This window comes from Bos grunniens, chromosome 20, assembly GCF_055505025.1.
Source record: "Bos grunniens cultivar Pamir isolate PY7600 chromosome 20, Bosgru_T2T1.0, whole genome shotgun sequence".
Taxonomy (NCBI): domain Eukaryota; kingdom Metazoa; phylum Chordata; class Mammalia; order Artiodactyla; family Bovidae; genus Bos; species Bos grunniens.
In genome coordinates, this window is record NC_141184.1 from 17,165,835 (window position 1) to 17,183,700 (window position 17,866).

The window sequence follows — 17,866 nt, forward strand, 5'->3', positions numbered from 1 at the left end:
AATAAAAAGTCTGCAAGAAAAGGAGTTTGTAATAAACTTGGTAAATAGCAAATCAGTGTGTGCATAGAGCTGAGAAGAGATTTAAATTTTATATTCTGATTTAAGTTTGAAGTTCAAATTTTAATGTGAATTTCAGCTCTGTGTAGATTTTATGAGAACCAGAATTGAAAATGGCATCACCAAGGGATAGATCACAGAATGAAAAGAGAAAAGGTACAAACCTGATGCCCAGGAGAGCTCCTTAGTGTGATAAAGATGAGCCTAAAAAGCCAACTAAGAAGTAACAGGCAAAAGGGTGAAAAAAATATAGAAAGAGGATGTGTCATAGAAACCAAATGAATTGACATTTTCTTGGATGGAGCAATCACCAGTGTCAGATTCAGCTGAAACATAAAATACAATAAAGATAGAAAATGTTCAGGATTTAGAGATATAGATATTATCATTCTCTTCAGCAGGAATTTTTTGTTAAGTGATGAGACCATATTCCAGAATAAAATGAGCTGAGAAAATAGAGACAAGTGGAGGGAAAGCTATTCAAGTGGATTGTGATAGAAGTAGAGTTTATGATTTTATCTAGTGGTTTATGAGGAACTGATTGTCTTCCCTGGTGGCTCAGATGGTAAAGAATCTGCTTAGAATGCAGGGTACCTAGGTTCAATCCCTGGGTCGGGAAGAAACCCTGGAGAAGGAAATGGCAACCCACTCTAGTATTCTCGCCTGGAGAACTCCATGGACAGAGAAGCCTGGCAGGCTACAGTCTATACAGTCCATAGGGTCACAAAGAGTCAGACACAACTGAGCGACTAACACACACATGAGAAATTAAATGAAAGTGTTTCTGGTATTTTTGCATTTGTTATATAGAAACATGTTTAAAAGTTACCAAGAAATATTCAGTGGAGAAGGAGTGATGGAATTTTCAAGGGAAGAAAGGGAATAAAAGTAGTTGTTTCTTTATAATATGAGAGGAAAAGAAAGTGAAAACACTGGTGGAAAGAATTACATTATGTAAGAATAGGAGGAAGGTTCCATATCGGAATAGAAGGGAATATCAATTATGAGTGGTTGATCAGAATATGAAGCACTTTTCATGGGATATTTATGCTACTGCTACTGCTAAGTCACTTCAGTCGTGTCTGACTCTGTGCGACCCCATAGACGGCAGCCCGCCAGGCTCCGTAGATCTGATCAAAAGATAAAAATAAAGAATTTGGAATTTGGAGACATAGTGAGCAGTTATGTACACAACCGAAGGGGAAAGAAAGAGAGGATATAGCAGAAAGATACATGTTTGGTTGTGTGCCTTGGATTTCTAGAAGTACATTACCCTGTTGGGTAACTCGATCTGATAGAGTCCGGCTTCTATATGAAACCTGTGGAGAGTTTAGTCATTTAGTTACATTCAGAATTGAATTCTTTGAATGAGTAGAGTGAAAAGATTCAGTAGATGGGGGGGCGTCTTGTTAGGACGAAGCGGGGATGAGGTGAAACGCTTAAAACGGTGTGAGCATGTGCGGGGTGCGGTTGGACCCAAGGCTGAGGCAGACTCCGCCTCCCTCCCGCCTCAGTGGATCAAGCCCAGATCGTCAGCGGGGGAGGTTGCCAGGGGAGATGGGAGTGCTTGATGGCGGCACGGGAGATGATGCTGTTTCCAGTTACAACGGAGGGATCATAGGCAAACACAGCCTCCACGGAAGCACTGGGACATTACTTCTCCCGTCAGCTTAGATGCCCCCAAGGAGACGGACTGCCTACTTGTACAGAAACTAGTTGAGACTAAGCCTTTTGGGGTTTTTGGAGAGGAAGAGAAACTGCAGCACAGGATTTCAATTTGGGGGAAAGTTAAATAACCTGGTAAAAGAGTGGATTCGAGAAATCGGTGAAAGCAAGAATCTGCCACAACCTGTAATTGAAAATGTTGGTGGGAAAATTTTTACATTTGGATCTTATAGATTAGGAGTATATGCAAAACGTACCGATATTGATGCATTGTGTGTTGCACCAAGCCATGTTGATCAAAGTGATTTTTCACCCCATTCTATAAGTTGAAGTTATAGGAAGAAGTAAAAGCTGTTGAAGAGGCATTTGTAACAGTTATCAAATTGTGTTTTGATGGGATAGGGACTGATATTTTGTTTGCAAGTTTAGCACTGCAGACTATTCCAGAAGACTTGGATTTAAGAGATGACAGTCTGCTTAAAAATTTAGATATAAGATATATAAGAAGTCTTCAGGGTTAAAGGGTAACCAGCGAATTTTACATCTACTACCAAACAGTGACAACTTCAGGTTAACCCTGAGAACTATCTAACTGTGGGCCACACACCACAATATCTATTCTAATATATTAGATTTCCTGGGTGGTGTTTCCTGGGCTATGCTAATAGGAAGAACTTGCCAGCTTTATACAAATGCAACAGCATGAACTCTTGTATGTAAATTTTTCGTGGTATTTTCTAAATGGGAATGGCTAAATCCAGTCCTATTGAAACAGCCTGAAGAATGCAATCTTAATTTACCTGTATGGGACCCAAGAGTTAGTGTATTATTTTTTCCCCTACAAATTTGCACTGCGCAATAAGGAGTAGAAATCATGTGCATAAACTTGAGGGAGACTTCCCATCCTGTTAGGCATGAGCAAACATGTTCATATCACATTTTTTAATCTCAACTAGAATTGTGCTCTGGTGTGAGAAGCAAAATTATGTACCCTGGAGCCACATTTAATTGTACATAGTTTATAATATCAAGGTTACTAACATTTTAATTTATTTTGCATAGAACTACCTTGTAAGTCAAAGTTGTGCAGGCATTTGTGCTTAGAAAATAATAAAATATACTAAAGATTCAGTGGATGATTTGATTCAACATTGATTTGATGAATGAATAACAATTAAGCACCTGATATGTGCCAAGACCACTTCTAGAAGACCTGCTATAGTAGTCAAAATATAGACTTTTCTTCTAAACTCATTTTGATGGACTGTCATTCTAGGTGGCAACAAATTCTGTTAACAGAATATAAAAACAAGATGAGAAATAATGGATGGTTAGAAACATATTTTATAGAGTGTTCAGGTGATGTTGGAGGAGAAAATGTATCATGAGAACAACAATGCACATGAAGGAGGAGGAAGATGAGAGATAGTGCAAAGGTTTTGGTGTTATTAATAAATGTGTGATGTGTGCAAGAGAAAACAAGAGAACCAATATGATTTAACAGAAGAAGTCAGAGAGATGGAAGAGATTGAATAGAATGATTAACTGAGAGACAGATCTTTTAAGATCTACTAAGAAATTGAAACAGTTTTGGATATTAATTGGAAGGAAATGGAAGGCCTTTGGAGAATTTTAAGCAGAAGGCTGATCTGTAGCATATGTATCTGAGGTCTCATTCCAAGTTTGTATTATACATTTTATGGCCAAGAATGTATACAGGAAAACGTTAGAAGGTCAGTGCAGTAGTTAAGGAGAGACTAAATTGGTATTGGGGCTTCCCAGGTGGCTCAGTGGTAAAGAATCTGTCTGTCAAGCAGGAGACACAAGTTTAATACCTGGGTCAGAATGATCCCAGAAGAAAATGGCAACACACTCCAGTATTCTTGCCTGGGAAATCCCATAGACAGAGAAGCCTGGCGGACCACAGTCCATGGGATTGCAAAAGAGTCAGACAGGGCTTAGCAACTAAACAACAACAAGCTGGTATGGACAAAGATTTCATTAAAATAATGGTCATTAGACTATAAAAAATGGACCTGAATAGAAGCAAAGAAACAACGGTAAGTATAGAGCTTAATAGTGGTGACTCAGAAAACTGCCGAGGTGGAAATCTCATCTTTGGTGATGCACAATTGTTGTCAAAATTTTTGCATTTTCTGTCTCATTTGTTCATGCATAAAATGGGTCCAGTATGTATATAAATATAAACCTTGTATTCAGTTCAGTTCAGTCACTCAGTCGTGTCTGACTCTTTGCGACCCCATGAATCACAGCACACCAGGCCTCCCTGTCTATCACCAACTCCCGGAGTCCACCCAAACCCGTGTCCATTGTGTCAGTGATGCCATTCAACCATCTCATCCTCTGTCGTCCCCTTCTCCTACTGCCCTCAATCTTTCCCAGAATCAGGGTCTTTTCAAATGAGTCAGCTCTTCGCGTCAGGTGGTCAAAGTATTGGAGTTTCAGCTTGAACATCAGTCCCTCCAATAAACACCAGGACTGATCTCCTTTAGGATGGACTGGTTGGATCTCCTTGAAGTCCAAGAGAATCTCAAGAGTCTTCTCCAACACCACAGTTCAAAAGCATCAAGTCTTCAGCACTCAGCTTTCTTTATAGTCCAACTCTCACATCCATACATGACTATTGGAAAAACCATAGCCTTAACTAGACGGACCTTTGTTGGCAAAGTAATGTCTCTGCTTTTCAATATGCTGTCTAGGTTGGTCATAACTTTCCTTCCAAGGAGCAAGTATCTTTTAATTTCATGGCTGCAATCACCATCTGTAGTGATTTTGGAGCCCAGAAAAATAAAGTCTGACACTGTTTCCATGGTTTCCCCATCTATTTGCCATGAAGTGATGGGACCAGATGCCATGATCTTAGATTTCTGGATGTTGAGCTTTAAGCCAATGTTCTCACTCTCCTGTTTCACTTTCTTCAAGAGGCTCTTTAGTTCTTCTTCACTTTCTGCCATAAGATATGCCTCATCTGCATATCTGAAGTTATTGTTAGTTCTCCTGGCAATCTTGATTCCAGCTTGTGCTTCTTCCAGCCCAGCGTTTCTCATGATGTACTCTGCATATAAGTTAAATAAACAGGATGACAATATACAGCCTTGACGAACTCCTTTACCTATTTGGAACCAGTCTGTTGTTCCATGTCCAGTTCTAACTGTTGATTCCTGACCTGAATATAAGTTTCTCAAGAGGCAGGTCAGGTGGTCTGGTACTCCCATATCGTTCAGAATTTTCCACAGTTTGTGGTGATACACACAGTCAAAGGCTTTGGCATAATCAATAAAGCAGAAATAAATGTTTTCCTGGAACTCTTGCTTTTTTGATGATCCAGCAGATGTTTGCAATTTGATCTCTGGTTCCTCTGCCTTTTCTAAAACCAGCTTAAACATCTAGAAGTTCACGGTTCATGTATTGCTGAAGCCTGACTTGGAGAATTTTGAGCATTACTTTACTAGTGTGTGAGATAAGTACAATCGTGCAGTAGTTTGAGCATTCTTTGGCATTGCCTTTCTTTGGGATTGGAATGAAAACTGACCTTTGCCAATCCTGTGGCCACTACTGAGTTTTCCAAATTTACTGACATATTGAGTGCAGCACCCTCACAGCATCATCTTTTAGGATTTGAAATAGCTCAACTGGAATTCCATAACCTCCACTAGCTTTGTGCATAGTGATGCTTCCTAAGGCCCACCTGATTTCACATTCCAGGATGTCTGGTTCTAGGTGAGTGTGAGTGATCACACATTCATGATTATTTGGATCATGAAGATCTTTTTTGTACAGTTCTTCTGTGTATCCTTGCCACCTCTTTTAATATCTTCTGCTTCGTTAGATTCATATCATTTCTTTCCTTTATTGAGCCCATCTTTGTATGAAATGTTCCCTTGGTATCTCTAATTTTCTTGAAGAGATCTCTAGTCTTTTCTGTTCTATTGTTTTCCTCTATTTCTTTTCATTGATCGCTGAGGAAGGTGTTCTCATCTCTACTTGCTATTCTTTGGAACTATGCATTCAAATGGGTATATCTTTCCTTTTCTCCTTGGCCTTTCACCTCTCTTCTTTTCACAGCTATTTGTAAGGTCTCCTCAGACAGCCATTTTGCCTTTTTGCATTTCTTTTTCTTGGGGATGGTCTTGCTCCCTGTCTCCTATACAATGTCATGAACCTCCATCCATGGTTCATCAGGCACTCATCTATCAGATCTAGTCCCTTAAATCTATTTCTCACTTCCACTGTATAGTCATAAGGGATTTGATTTAAGTCATACCTAAATGGTCTAGTGGTTTCCCCCACTTTCTTCAATTTACGTCTGAGTTCGGCAATAAGGAGTTCATGTTCTGAGCCACAGTCTGCTCCTGTTCTTGTTTTCTCTGACTGTATAGAGCTTCTCCATCTTTGGCTGCAAAGGATATAATCAATCTGATTTTGATGTTAACCGTCTGGTGATGTCCATGTGTAGAGTCTTCTCTTGTGTTGTTGGAAGAGGGTGTTTGCTAGGACCAGTGTGTTCTCTTGGCAGAACTCTGTTAGCCTTTGCCCTGCTTCATTCTGTACTTCAAGGCCAAATTTGCCTGTTATTCCAGGTGTTTCTTGACTTCCTACTTTTGTATTATGTTATGAAAATTAAATTATTATCCATGAGTCATGTCTGACTCTTTGCATCCCAAGGACTGTAGCCTGTCTGTTTCCTCTGTCCTTGGATTTCTCCAGGCCAGAATACTGGAATGGGTAGCCATTCCCTTCTGCGGGTGATCTGCCAACCCAGGGATCAAACCAGGTCCCCAGCATTTCAGGTGGATTCTTTACCATCTGAGTCACCAGGGAAGCTTGGTTTATGGCTATTGTATTTATTTGTATTCTTATGAGATAAAAGACTGGTTAATCAGCTAAAGGCCCTAATGATATCAAACACTGGGTGAAATGTGAGTGATTATAAAAGTGATCTTGGCAGAGGAAAGGGGTGTTAGAAAGTGGGATACTGTGTGAATTAATGACCTTGCATTGGACAGGTCTGGGATGGGAGCTTGCTCACAGAGGCAGAAGCATGGTGTAGCTACTGGTTCTAGCTACTGGCTTCTTTCTTTTCTCCCACATACAGTTTCTTGCTTCCTTTCAAGGTTAACAGCACTAGCCTGACCACATCCCTTTCCAGATACTTTAAGTACCATTATATCCCCCCACATCAGTGGTGGTAGCTGCTTTATGTGGTTACTATCTCCGGCTAATATCAATGTTCCCTTTTTGTTATTTAATCTTCAATTTTTATGTTAGCAATTCTCCATATTAAATCCTTCCTGTGAGACATTAATGCTATTTTTCTATTTCCTGACTAGGCTCTGGTTGGCATAAAAGAGCATGTTTCTGTTCTCATTTATTTATACATATTCATAGGTATCTGTGTGATTAAAGCTTATATACATGAAAGCATTTTATAATGTGGGCACATTTTGTTCAGAGCTTGTTCTTTAAATTTATATTTTTATTAAGGTTCACTAGGCATATGCTTAAATCTTGTCAGTGTCTTTGATGTATTTCTCTGCATTCTTTGACTAAGGATTAAAGGGTACTCTTTGTTGGAGGAGGGAATGGCAAACTCCAGTATACTTGCTGTGAGAACCTCATGAACTGTATAAAAGGATAAAAATATTTGATACTGAAAGATGAGTTCCCCAGGTCTAAAGGTGTCCAATATGCTACTGGGGAAGAGTGGAGGAGAACTGCAATAGCTCCAGAAAGAATGAGTGGCTGGGCAAAATCAGAAAGACACTTAGTTGTGGATGTGTCTAGTGATAAATCTGATGCTGTGAAGAACAGCATTGCATAGGAACCTGGAATGTTAGGTCCATGAATCAGGGTAAATTGTCTGTGGTCAAGCAGGAGATGGTAAGAATAAATATCAACATCTTAGGAATCAGTGAAGTAAATGGACAGAATGGGCTAATTTAATTCAGATGATCATTATATCTACTGCTATGGGCAAGAATTCCATAAAAGAAATGGAATAGCCCTCATAATCAACAAAAAAGTCCAGAATGCAGTACTTGGGTGCAACCTCAAAAATGACAGAATTATCACTGTTAGTTTCTAAGGCAAACCATTCAACATCACAGTAACTCAAGTCTATGCCCCTACCACTGATACCAAAGAAGCTGAAGTTGACAGATTCTATGAAGACCTAGAAGACCTCCTAGAACTAACACACACACACACACACACACACACACACACAAAGATATTCTATTCATCATTGGGGATTCGAATACAAAAGTAGAAAGTCAAGACATACCTTGAGTAACTGGCAAGTTTGGCCTTGGAGAACAAAATGAAGCAGGGCAAAACTAACTGAATTCTGATAAGAGAATGCACTGGTCATGACAAGTACCCTTTTTCAATAACACAAGAGATGACTTTACACATGAACATTGCCACATGGTCAATACTGAAATCAAATTGATTGCATCCTTTGTAGCCAAAGATGGAGAAGCTGTATACAGCCAGCAAAAACAAGACCTGGAGCTGATTGTGGCTCAAATCATCAGCTTCTCATTGCAAAATTCAAGCTTAAACTTAAGAAATTGGGGAAAACCACTAGGCCAGACAGGTAAGACTTAAACCAAATTCTCTATGAACATGCCGTGGAGATAACAAGTAGATTCAAGGGGTTAGAACTAGTAAACCAGGTGCCTGGAGAACTATGAACAGAGGTCCGTAATACTGTACAGAAGGCAACGAACAAAACCACCCCAAATAAAAGCAAGAATGAAAAGTGGTTATCTGAGGAAGCCTGACATATAACTAATGAAAGAAGAGACTCAAAAAGCAAAGGACAAAGGGAAAGGTGTATCCAACTAAACACATATTTCCAAAGAACAGCATGGAGAGAAAAGAAGGAGTTCTTTAATGAAAAGTGTATAAAACTAGAAGAAAACAACAGAAGAGGAAAGACTAGAGATCTTGTCAGGAAAATTGAAGATATCAAGGGAACATTTTGCCCAAAGGTGGGCATAATAAATGACAGAAACAGTAGAGATCTAGCAGACACTGGTGAGATCAAGAAGAGATGGGAAGAATACACAGAAGAACTGTACAAAAAAAGATGTTAATGAACCAGATTACTACAATAGTGTGGTCAGTCACTCAGAGCCAGATATTCTGGAGAGTGGGTCTTAGGAAGCACTGTGGTTAATAAAGCTAGTGGATGCAATGTAATTCCAGTAGAACTATTGAAAATCCTAAAGGAAAATGCCATCAAGCTTTTGCTTTCCATATGTCAGCAAATCTGGAAAACCCAGCAGTAGCCACAGGGCTAGAAAAGATCAACTCTCATCCCAATTCCAAAGAAAGGTAGTACTAAATAAGGGAGGTGGGAGGAGGGTTCAGGATGGGGAACACGTGTACACCTATGGCAGATTCATGTTGATGTGTGGCAAAACCAATACAATATTGTAATTATCTTCCAATTTAAATAAATAAATAAAAGCATATGCTAACCATTGGACAATCGTACTCATTTCCCATGCTAGTAAGGTCATGCTTAAAATCGTGCATGCTAGTCTTCCTCATAATGTGAACCAAGAAATTCCAGATGTCCAAGTTGGGTTTAGAAAAGGAAGAGGAACCAGAGATCAAATTGCCAGCATTCCCTAGATCATAGGTCTTCCCTGGTGGCTCAAAAGGTAAAGCGTCTGCCTGCAATGCGGGAGACCTGGGTTTGATCCCTGGGTTGAAAAGATACCCTGGAGAAGGAAATGGCAACACACTCCAGTACTCTTGCCTGGAAAATTCCATGGACAGAGGAGACTGGTAGTCTACAGCCCATGGGGTTGCAAAGAGTTGAACACGACTGAGCAACTTCACTTTCAGACTTTTCAGACCTGGATTATAGAGAAAGCAAGGGAATTCCAGGAAAAACATCTACCTCTATTTCATCAACAATGCCAAAGCCTTTGACTATGTGGATCATAATAAACTATGAAAAGCCCTTAAAGAGATAGAAATACCAGACCATCTTACTTGTCTCCTGATAAATCTCTATGCAGGCCAAGAAGCTACAGTTAGAACCCAATATAGAACAACTTATTGGTTCAAGATTCAGAAAGGAATGCAGCAGGGCTGTCTACTCTGACCCTGTTTATTTAACCTATATGCTGAGCACATCATGAGAAATATCAGGCTGGATGAGTTACACGCTGGAATCAAGATAGGCAGGAAGAACATCAATAACCTCAGATATGTGGTTGATACCATTTTAATGGCAGAAAGTGAAGAGGGACTAAAGATCTTCTTGATGAGGGTAAAGGAGGAGAGTGAAAGAGCCTGCTTAAAACTAAATATTAAAACAACTAAGATCATGGGATCCAGCCTCATTACTTCATGGCAAATGAAAAGGAAAAGGTGGAAGTAGTGACAGATTCCCTCTTCTTGGGCTCTAAAATACTGAAGACGGTGACTGCAGCCATGAAATCAGAAAACATTTGGTTCTTGGCAGGAAAGCTATGACAAAACTAGACAATGTGTTGAAAAGCAGAGACATTACTCTGCTGACAAAGGTCTGTATAGTCAAGGCTATGATCTTCCCAGTGGTCACATATGGTTGTTAGAGCTGGATCCTAAAGAAGGCAGAGCACCAAAGAATTGATGCCTTTGAACTGCGGTGTTGGAGATGACTCCTGAGAGTGCCTTGGACTGCAAGAAGATCAACTGGTAAACCTTAAGGGAAATCAACCCTGAATACTCATTGGAAGGATTGATGCTGAAGCTGAAATGCCAGTATTTTGGTCATTTGATGCAAATGTTGACTCATTGGTAAAGTCCCTGGTGATGGCAAAGATTGAGAGCAGAAGGAGAAGAGGGCATCAGAGGATAAGATGGCTGGAAGGCATCACTGATGCAATGGACATAACTTGGGCAAATTTTGGGAAGTGGTCAAGGACAGGGAAGGCTGGTTTGCTGCAGTCCATAGGTTTACATAGAGTTGGACATGACTGGCGACTGAACAACAATGTTCTTACTTGTCACAGCTCATTATACAGAGATGATAGACAGGGATATAATCTTAGCTTTTTTGTATTGTATATCCCTCTTTATTCCTTTTGAAATAAATTCAGAATCAACTTCATATATTTCTTTTTATATTTTTAATACTTTAAAAAATGTGTATATAATTCAATATTAGATTTTTATATCTTCAGCATTTCTCTTGCAAAGGTGGAGACTTCCCTATTGGCCTAGGTGGTACAAAATCCACCTGAAATGAAGGGGACTTGGGTTAGATCCCTGGATTGGGAAGATACCCTGGAGTAGGGAATGGCAAACCACTTCAGTATTCTTGCCTGGAGAATTTCTTGGGCAGATAGGCCTGGTGGACTACAGTCCATGGGGTGACAAACTGTGGGACATGACTGAAGGACTAACATTTTCACTGTCTTTTCTTTGCCAGTAGTGCCACCTGGAAAGCACTGTGAATCATAAAACTGTCAATGATTAGAATTGTAGACAATGTCTATACGGTATATGGGTTTCCCTGGTGGCTCAGTGGTAAAGAATCTACTTGTAATGCAGGAGCCACAGGAGATGCAGGTTCAGTCCCTGGGTTAGGAAGATCCCCTGGAAGAGGGCCTGGCAAAACACTCCAGTATTCTTGCCTGGAGAATCCCGTGGACATAGGAGCCTGGTGGGCTATACAAGATATATACATTTATATATTTGTGTGTATATATATATATATATATATATATATATACATATGTACTTTGCCAACAAAAGTTCGTCTGGCTATGGTTTTTCCTGTGGTCATGTATGGATGTGAGAGTTGGACTGTGAAGAAGGCTGAACGCTGAAGAATTGATGCTTTTGAACTGTGGTGTTGGAGAAGACTCTTGAGAGTCCCTTGGACTGCAAGGAGATCCAACCAGTCCATTCTGAAGGAGATCAGCCCTGGGATTTCTTTGGAAGGAATGATGCTGAAGCTGAAACTCCAGTACTTTGGCCATCTCATGTGAAGAGTTGACTCCTTGGAAAAGACTCTGATGCTGGGAGGGATTGGGGGCAAGAGGAGAAGGGGAGGACAGTGGATGAGATGGCTGAATGGCATCACCGACTCGATGGACCTGAGTCTGAGTGAACTCTGGGAGTTGGTGATGGACAGGGAGGCCTGGTGTGCTGTGATTCATGGGGTTGCAAAGAGTCGGACACGACTGAGCGACTGATCTGATCTGATCTGATCTGATGTATGTGGAGTAGGCTGTGATAGATATATTTTTGCATTTCTCCAAATGTATGTGGAGGAAAACATCTAGAGTAAAAGGAGAAAGCAATTTATAAAGATTCTTCAGTGAATAATTTCCAATTTCCCTCTAGAATATATGTCTTTTTGAGAAATATATATTCAAGCACTCTTGCCAATTTTTAAATGGATTATTCAAATTTTTGTTGTTGTTGTTGTTTGTATGTTTCATTTGTCTGGCTATTGAGTTGTAGAAGTTTCTTGTATATTTTGTGTATTACGGCTATTTGATAGGTCTAGTTCCCTGGTGGCTCAGAGGTTAAAGCATCTGCCTGCAATGCGGGACACCTGGGTTCCATCCCTGGGTCGGGAAGATCCCCTGGAGAACGAAATGGCAACCCACTCCAGTATTCTTGCCTGGAGAATCCCATGGGTGGAGGAGTCTGGTGGGCTACAGTCTACGGGGTCACAGAGTCGGACACGACTGAGCGATTTCACTTTCACTTTCAGTCTTAGACTTTCTTTGGTTGGGAGATTTATGATTTCAGATTCATGTCATTACTTGGTATTGTTCTCTTCAGTTTCCTATTTCTTCATGATTCAATCTTGGTAACCTGGTAACTATTCTAGGAATTTATCTATTTTTTGTTTTAATTGGTTAGCATATAATTGTTCATAGTAGCCTCTTAGGATCCTTTTTATTTCTGTGACAACAGTTGCAATATCTATTTATTTCTAATTCCATTTATTTAACAATTGAATATTTGCTCTTTTTATCTTAGTCTATCTAAAGATTTGTCAATTTTTTTGGTCTTTACAAAAAGCCTGCTGTCATTTTCAGCATGGATCTTTTGTATTTTTTCCTGTTTTCTTTTTTTTAAAAGTTCTGCTCTAATCTTTAGTGTTTCCTTTCTTCTGTTAAGATAGGAATGTGCTTATTATATTTCTCTTGTTCCTAGAGATGTAAAATCAGGCAATCTTTTTTTTTACTGCTCTTAAACCTTAAACTTTTCTCTTAGTAATATTATTATTTTCCATAATTTTTGGTAAGTTGTATTTTCATTTTCATTTGTTTCAAGATACATTCTAATTTCCACTCTGATTTTCTATGTAAAATTTACACACAAAGGCAACTCTAATCAACCACAAACATTTTTATTACAAGGGAAATTAATTATCTTCATTTATTCTGTGAAGGGAAGTCAAATATTACATATACTCATTAATATATTGAAGTATTGGAAAGTCACAAAACAGCACATGTTGAAAATTTCATGAAAATTCTTCTAGTATAGTTTGAATTAGCTATAAAATGTAATATAAGGTTATGAAAGTGATCTGTATTTATAAAAGTGGCCATTTTTTATACTGAGGCAATTCTTAGGTTCTATGTATGAAATTGAAGGATACATTATCAGTCATCTTTCTACCAGGAAGCATGAACACATAAACTGGATAATTTGCTATGAGTTAATAAATTGACCATTTATAGGTGCATGGATAGTTTTGGAGATCAGCAAGAGATGGAGTTGTATATGTAAAAGAAAGGGGAAATAATCTATTACTGTAGTCCATTCATAAAACTCAGGATAAAGGATGAACATCTGAAATACCAAAGACATCTAGCACCAAGGTCTACTAAACTTTTTACATTCTAGCATAAATAAAAATTGTCAGATCATGAGTAAATTTATTCCATTTCATAATATCTTTGTAGTTTTATCCCTACAATGGCAGTCATTCTCTTCTTCAGGGGATCTTCCCAACCCAGGAATCAAACCCAGGTCTCCCACATTGCAGGTGGATTCTATACCAGCTGAGCCACTGGGGAAGCCCAAGAATACTGGAGTAGGGGTAGACTGTCCCTTCTCTAGGGGATCTTCCCAACCCAGGGATTGAACCCAGGTCTTCTACATTGCAGACAGATTCTTTACCAGCTGAGCTACCAGAGAAGTCTAAAGTGGTTATTTAAAAACATTGCATACATTTTATTTTTTTTATTTTTTATTTTATTTTATTTAACTTTACACTATTGTATTGGTTTTGCCATATATCAAAATGAATCTGCCACAGGTATACATGTGTTCCCCATCCTGAACCCTCCTCCCTCCTCCCTCCTCCCTCCCCATACCATCCCTCTGGGTCGTCCCAGTGCACCAGCCCCAAGCATCCAATGCTAAGTTCCTCAATCATGTCTGACTCTTTGTGATCCCATGGACTGTAGCATGGAATGTTGCTTCTCTGTCTTCCACAATCTCCCAGTGTTTGGTATGATTCCATGACTATCTAATCATTTCATTCTCTGCCACCTCCTTCTCCTTTTGAATTCAATCTTTCCTAGCATCAGGGTTTTTTCCAAGGAGTCAGCTCTATGCATCAGGTGGCCTAAGTACAGGAGCTTCAGCTTCGGCAATAGTCCTTCCAATGACTGTTTAGGGTTCATTTCCTTTAGGATTGACTGGTTTGATCTCCTTGCTGTCAGAGGGACTCCCAAGAGTCTGCTCCAGAACCACAGTTTGAAAGCATAAATCCTTTGGAGCTCAGCCTTCTTTATGGTCCAACTTTCACATCCAAACATGACTACTGGAAAAACCATAACTTTGTACGGATTTTTGTCAGCAAAGTAACGTCTGTGCTTTGTAAAATGTTGTCTAGGTTTGTCATAGCTTCCCTTACAAAGTGAAAGTGTCTTTTAACTTCACGGCTTGCAGTCACTGTCCACAGTGATTTTGGAACCCAAGAAAATAAAATCTGTCACTGCTTCTACTTTCCCCCCTTTTATTTGCCATGAAGTAACACCCTCTTCCAACAACACAAGAGAAGACTCTACACATGGAAATCATCAGATGGTCAACACTGAAATCAGATTGATTATATTCTTTGCAGCCAAAGATGGAGAAGCTCTATACAGTCAACAAAAATAAGACCAGGAGCTGACTGTGGCTCAGATCATGAACTCCTTATTGCCAAATTCAGACTTAAATTGAAGAAAGTAGGGAAAACCACTAGACCAGTCAGGTATGACCTAAATCAAATCCCTTATGATTATACAGTGGAAGTGAGAAATAGATTTAAGGGCCTAGATCTGATAGATAGAGTGCCTGATGAACTATGGAATGAGGTTCGTGACATTGTACAGGAGACAGGGATCAAGAACATCCCCATGGAAAAGAAATGCAAAAAAGCAAAATGGCTGTCTGGGGAGGCCTTACAAAGAGCTGTGAAAAGAAGAGAAGCAAAAAGCAGAGGAGAAAAGGAAAGATATAAGCATTTGAATGCAGAGTTCCAAAGAATAGCAAGAAAAGATAAGAAAGCCTTCCTCAGTGATCAATGCAAAGAAATAGAGGAAAAAAACAGAATGGGAAAGACTAGAGATCACTTCAAGAAAATTAGAGACACTAATGGAACATTTCATGCAAAGATGGGCTGAATAAAGGACAGAAATGGTATGGACCTAACGGAAGCAGAAGGTATTAAGAAGAGGTGGCAAGAATACACAGAGGAACTGTACAAAAAAGATCTTCATGACCCAGATAATCATGATGGTGTGGTCACTGACCTAGAGCCAGACATCCTGGAATGTGAAGTCAAGTGGGCCTTAGAAAGCATCACTACGAACAAAGCTAGGGGAGGTGATGGAATTCCAGTTGAGCTATTTCAAATCCTGAAAGATAATGCTGTGAAAGTGCTGCACTCAATATGCCAGCAAATCTGGAAAACTCAGCAGTGGCCACAGGACTAGAAAAGGTCAGTTTTCATTCCAATCCCAAAGAAAGGCAATGCCAAAGAATGCTCAAACTACCGCACAACTGCATTCATCTCACACACTAGTAAAGTAATGCTCAAAATTCTCCAAGCCAGGCTTCAGCAATATGTGAACCGTGAACTTCCTGATGTTCAAGCTGGTTTTAGAAAAGGCAGAGGAACCAGAGATCAAATTGCCAACATCCGCTGGATCATGGAAAAAGCAAGAGAGTTCCAGAAAAACATGTATTTCTGCTTTATTGACTATGCCAAAGCCTTTGACTGTGTGGATCACAATAAATTGTGGAAAATTCTGAAAGAGATGGGAATACCAGACCACCTGATCTGCCTCTTAAGAAATTTGTATGCAGGTCAGGAAGCAACACTTAGAACTGGACATGTAACAACAGACTGGTTCCAAATAGGAAAAGGAGTACATCAAGGCTGTATATTGTCACCCTGCTTATTTAACTTCTATGCAGAGTACATCATGAGAAACGCTGGACTGGAAGAAACACAAACTGGAATCAAGATTGCCGGGAGAAGTATCAATAACCTCAGATATGCAGATGACACCACCCTTATGGCAGAAAGTGAAGAGGAACTAAAAAGCCTCTTGATGAAAGTGAAAGTGGAGAGTGAAAAAGTTGGCTTAAAGCTCGACATTCAGAAAACGAAGATCATGGCATCCAGTCCCATCACTTCATGGGAAATAGTTGGGGAAACAGTGGAAACAGTGGCAGACTTTATTTTTTTGGGCTCCAAAATCACTGCATATGGTGACTGCAGCCATGAAATTAAAAGACGCTTACTCCTTGGAAGGAAAGTTATGACCAACCTAGATAGCATATTCGAAAGCAGAGACATTACTTTGCCAACAAAGATCCGTCTAGTCAAGGCTATGGCTTTTCCTGTGGTCATGTATGGATGTGAGAGTTGGACTGTGAAGAAAGCTGAGTGCCGAAGAATTGATGCTTTTGAACTGTGGTGTTGGAGAAGACTCTTGAGGGTCCCTTGGATTGCAAGGAGATCCAAACAGTCCATCCTAAAGGAGATCAGCCCTGGGATTTCTTTGGAAGGATTGATGCTGAAGCTGAAACTCCAGTACTTTGGCCACCTCATGCAAAGAGTTTACTCATTGAAAAAGACTCTGATGCTGGGAGCGATTGGGGGCAGGAGGAGAAGGGAACAACAGAGGATGAGATGGCTGGATGGCATCACTGACTCGATGGACATGAGTCTGAGTGAACTCCGGGAGTTGGTGAGAGACAAGGGAGGCCTGGTGTGCTGCGATTCATGGGGTTGCAAAGAGTTGGACATGACTGAGCGACTGAACTGAACTGAATGGGATGGGATGCCATGGTCTTAGTCTTTTTAATGTTTAGTTTCAAGGCAGCATTTTCACTTCCCTCCTTCGCCTTCATTTAGAGGCTCTTTAGTTCTGGTATCATCTGCATTTTTTAGGTTGTTGGTATTTCTCCCAGCAATCTTGATTCCAGCTTGTGATTCATTACTGTATCCCACAAATATTACATGTAAAATATTTCTGGCTAAAATTTTAAACTTGATATGCCTTTGTGTGATGTTTTTCAATATTATATTTGCTCATTTATTTACTGAAAATATTTCACCAATATGGTTTATGTGTCAATAATTTTTCAGTTCTGATCAGAATAAAGTCCCTCCATTCAGGAAATTAATTTATTTTCAAGTTTTTCAAAGATAACCAGTTCTTTCAGTATCAGCTTAGTAAAACTTTACTTTTCAGCATATCATTTTATATTATATTGTGTAAGTGATTACAAATGGTAAACTCTCACTGTGTGTGTGTGAGATAGAGTGAGAGAGGAAGTGAGAACCCATGTATGGAGAGGTTCCTTAGAGTATTTTGCCTAGTTATTTTCATATATGTTTCAGGCAATTTTATCAATAAGTATTCTGTAATGTGATTACTTTGTAACTGTTTAAATTTTATCTTTTGTATTGCCTTTAGAGCCCTTCAGTTTATCATCTGTTAAGTCCAAGGGCCATCTTTTTAAATTGACTTGACTCACCTAAAAATTAGCCCACTAAATAGATTAATTTTATATATATGTTAAAATGATTATAGCTTTTAGTTTAGCATGTCATAATTACTGAAAATAGTTCTCTAAAAGT

General features: G+C 39.4%; 1 pseudogene; it reads left to right on the forward strand.

The window, feature by feature from the left end:
* Nucleotides 1–1,645: 1,645 nt before the first annotated feature.
* Nucleotides 1,646–2,584, forward strand: LOC147350142 (poly(A) polymerase alpha pseudogene; annotated as a pseudogene).
* The last annotated feature ends 15,282 nt before the right edge of the window (nucleotides 2,585–17,866 follow it).